Source organism: Cynocephalus volans, chromosome 16 (assembly GCF_027409185.1).
Source record: "Cynocephalus volans isolate mCynVol1 chromosome 16, mCynVol1.pri, whole genome shotgun sequence".
Taxonomy (NCBI): Eukaryota; Metazoa; Chordata; class Mammalia; order Dermoptera; family Cynocephalidae; genus Cynocephalus; species Cynocephalus volans.
The window spans coordinates 13,106,286-13,110,942 of record NC_084475.1 but is presented as its reverse complement, the minus strand read 5'-3'; positions in this window follow the sequence as shown (position 1 = coordinate 13,110,942).

Here is a 4,657-nt window from a genome sequence, read left to right as displayed (position 1 = left end):
TCTGAGTTTGCAGAAATGGTGCATTGGTTAACTTTTTGTTTCATAGTAATCATTTTACTTCATTCCTACTCTGATGTTTGCCAGGATTTCTTTCATCTCTGTGTAACGTGGCAGCCTTTTTTAAATTTCTTGATCCAGGCTTGTCCAGATTTTCAGAATCATTTTACTCTACAAAGCAAAAATGGAATGCCACCATCCCCTTAAACCTGGAAAAGTCCTCATCATTTTGGAAGTGCAAGACCCTCCATTATCACCCTCCCCCTTTTCCTTTCTTCTTCTCTTCTCTTTTCTTTTCATAAGAGGAAATGTTTGCAGAGCTCTTATGATGTGCTTGGCAATCTGCTAAGGGTTTCATCTGGATATAACACCTGCATCCCTCCAGAAAACCTTTTGTGGTTCTAATTTTTATCCTCATGTTACAGATGAGAAGACTGAGGTTTAGAGTGGTTAATTCACTTGTCTAAAATCTCACAGCTGTAGGTGTTAAGAGGTAAAAACCAACACTAGCAACAACAGTGAAACAAACCAACAACCAAAAACAATAGCTACCAAGTCTTTGCTGCTTACTGTGCAAACACTCAACTTAACATGAAGACTGGATGGGCTATGTTGCTAATCACCTCTGTTCTACACTGGGGTAAACTGATTTACCCTTGGCCTTTTTTTTTGGCCTTGCCTTGTTTCTTTCGGACTACATTTTTTGGGGGGGGCAATGTTAATCCACTTTTGAGAATGACATCCCCCAAATAAGATTATCAATGGAAGAGAATGGGTTGGGAGGGAAGAGAGACTTCTTAGAATTTAATCTTGGTGTCTGCTTTGCATTTTGCATAGGCCATGACAGATATGGATGGCATTGGGGTGGTTTCCTCTGTTGTCTGCACCTTACTGGTACTAGTTGTTTGCTCTTGTATCTATTTTCCTCGCCCACCCAGACTTCAATTTGCCCCCTTATGCTGAAGTACCATGTAGGACAAGGACACATTCTTTTTGGGAGGAGTTGAGATTAGAATCCTCTGGTTCAAACCAGGTCTGAATGATAACACATTTCATTTGTATAGCAAACATTGGGGTTTAAAACGCATATCATGCGTAACAGGTGGGAGGGAGGTTGGTATGCTGGTTTAAGAAAAGCAGCAGCTGAGCACAGAAGTGAGGTTTCACTTGCTCAATACCATAGGGCACAGAGGTGGCTGGGGAGACCTGGAGCTCAGGTTCACTGACCATTTTGTTGTCCTTTCCATGGCTCTTTTGCTGTTTTCTCCATGGGAGAGTCAGACTGGAATTCAAATGGGCTTAGCCTTTTGCTTTTGGGAATTATTCCTGTATGATTGGTTGGAAAATGGAAAGAATGGGGTGAGGGCGATTGCTAAGGACTGTCTCCAGAAGTACAGAATGGAGACAGAGGATTTCAAGAGAAGGACAAAGATCAGTTAGTTTGGTAGCACATTTTATTGACTTTCCTTGAGCTCTGATCCTTCCTGGGGGAGCCAGGGAGGCTAGAGGGGACAAGAACTATGAAAAATCCAAATGTTAAGACTCCCGCTTTTGGGAAGTGTCCAGTGTGCTCTAACAATGACACAGCTCTTTTAAAAAAGCAGTGCACATTTATCCCACAAACATTTCGTGAATGTCTAAGAGTGGCTTGGCTCTGTGCTATGCAGCCACACAAATCTGCCAACTCAAGGGCAACTTCATTCTTCATCCGTCATGTCAGATGGTGCTGCTGTCTTAGCTAATGTCCTTGTCAGTGTGGCCCTTTGCAAAGAGACCACTTTGGGGACCATCTTAGAGAAAGAGAGAGCAACAGATTCATGCCACATAACCGGACACTCTCAGATACCTTCCCCGTGTCTGACACTTGGTCACAGTCATATTCTAAGTCTGTGGCCATGAAGGTTTCCATGGATATTGTAAAGTGCTTTGTGTATTGGAAACTGTGAATAAAAAGGTAAGGGGGGAAAGGCTAACCATCAAGCTCACCCAAACTCTAAACCTCAGACTCTTGGAAGGAATCAGCTGCAGAAAACAGTCCCAGATTGCAAACATACCATCAGTGGGATGGCGGAAGAGGAGACAGTTCTGAAGAGGCGGGCGGTTCTGCCGTCCAGGGAGGCCTTGGCTGTACTCAAGTCCACACTGAGGAGTGGAGATCGTTTTTAAGTTTCTGAAAGCAGCTTGCTTTCTTCCTGCTGCCTGCTCGCCTTGCTCCCTGTGATGAGGCTGGTGCACTCCTGTGGGTGCTCCTAGTTGACTCCCGAGGGCTAACACCAGCCTCCCTCCTGACGGCAGCACCTCTGCTGCCACAGCTTATCTGGGAGAGCAAGAGTCCTACCTTTCAGATTCCCCACAGTTTCTGAAAGAAGGTATTGTTATTTTCTCAAAACTGCCCAGGTTGGGAACAAAGGCGGATTCTGGATCTTCTTTAAGCAGGATGGAATTGAATTGGCATTCCTTTAAAATGGCTTGTTATTACAGCCGATTTCTGCTAACAATTACCTGACAATATAGAAAGGGGATCTGACTCCTTTGGGGTGTTGTTCAGTTTTCCTTTTCTCGTTTTCTTTTTGTGGAGACTTAAAAAAATTGGTGCGTAGTTGGAGTTTAGATTTCGACCAGCCTCGTCTATTACATATGTGACCTATGTGTGAATCTTACTAGACAAATCATTATTTTATACGTGTGTGTGTGTGTGTGTGTGTGTGCTTTCTCAGAGAAAAGAAAATAGGGATATTTTCTTTCCTTTTATAATCAAGTTGTCCCTTCTTGAGAACAGGATTATATGGGTAAGTTGCTAAATTTTGGAAACACATATGAAGAGTATGATAGGATGATTTGTTTCACAAGTGGATTTGGTGTTTTTTATTTTCTGATTTGAACAAATGACTTGCATGTAATTGATACTCAACAAATATTTGTTGAAAAGAATTACACTTGCTCTGCTTGATGTGTGTAAGTAGAAGGAAGCCCAGACTGTATGCTGGAATTAGTTAAGTGAGAGTAAAATGTTTGATTGTTGGCTTGGGAGATTGGAGAGTGAAGACTTTATTGAAACAAAGCTTAAGTAGATGGATCAGAATATTTGGTTAAGACCAAAAGCCAGTTTTTGTCAACACAATGCACCTCCACACACACACACACACACACACACACACACACACACACACACACGCACGCACACACACACACACACACACGCACACACACACACACACACACATCTCTTTCAAGTAATAATTCTGAGTCGAGTTCCTTAGACCAAAAATGTGACCTCTTTGTCCCTGTAAATATGTTTTGTGACTATCTGTAAAATACTTTGCTTCTCAGCAAGTCAATTTTCTCATATTAAAAATGAAAAGTTGCCTGAGTTTTATATTTAGGCTGCATTGGTTCAGGCCCGCTTGGGATTTTGGCTTCTGAAATAAGAGCTGGATTTAAAAAGCCAATCCAAACCAAACACCTGGCATTATTAGCATTGTTATTCCATCAGATCTGTTTGCTTGATAGAGAAGCTGGGGGTGGAATTGGTAGGTGCCCTAAATGCTCTAGCCTGTTGAGAGGTAAGATACTGCTTTAATATCCTCGGAGCCTGACATACTTCAAGAGCTCAGCAGATGATCAAACAAAGATTCCCTGAATACCACAAGGTTTGGATGTTTGGGGTTCGATAGAAGCTGCCTTGGGGGTTTAGATAGGCTGTAGCCCTTTCAGAGGCAGTATGTGTCCAGATGGGTCATGTCCCTGCAATATTCTTTGTGATGTGTCCCTCATACCAAATACACAGACTCCCTTTTAGATGAGGATGGATTTGACAGCAGATAGATAGGTTTTTGTTTATTTATTTCAACCAAAACCAAGTGTCACCTTCCCCTTCCACCCAATTGTTCCTACCTTCCTGGCTCCCTCTTATGGGCCCCACACATTGATTTTAATTTTCAACACTGAACCTGACTTAGTGATCTAAGATCACTGACTCAGAAAACAGGAAAGGTCAGTCTGCCTAACACCTCACCCAGCGTCCTGGGATTAGCATCCAAAACAAACATATCAGAGATGGGATGCAGACTCCCAGGAGACAATTCCCACGTGTGAGAAAGCCCAGGAGAAACGGATGGCATTTCTCAAGCTCACTGACGTCACTCAAGTTCATGATCCAAGGCTTTACCTTACAGAGGTTGGCGGTTGGATTTTACCAGAAGAGAAGAAGAACTAGGCTGGTGGATTAAGAGAGGTGCTGGGGGGAAGGAGAGGATTTTTTCCTGCTAATCAAAGGAGAAACCAAATAAAACGAATGAAGTCCAAGAAAAATAGAACTCTATTGTTTTGGGGGCATGAGATGCTGGCTTGGAGGCTTCATTGAGTAATCTGAGTCACACCCTTTCTCTGTGGGACTGAAGGAATGTTGGCTGTTTCTCTGGAGGCCAGGTGGGAGGTGGGTAGACAGGTCTATGGAGATGAGAATTTCTTGGAGCTATAACTCTCTGAACATCCCCACGGCCGTGCAGCTGGGAGGCTGGGACACAAAGAAGCAGGAATGTGGTGCTGAATCAAGGCCAAGGAGCAGCGACCATAGTAGGGGAGAAGGAGAGAAGAAAAAAGGTGGAAGAAAAGTAGGGCACAGGGAAGAGGTGACCCCGTTCCTTTTGTCTTCATCTGA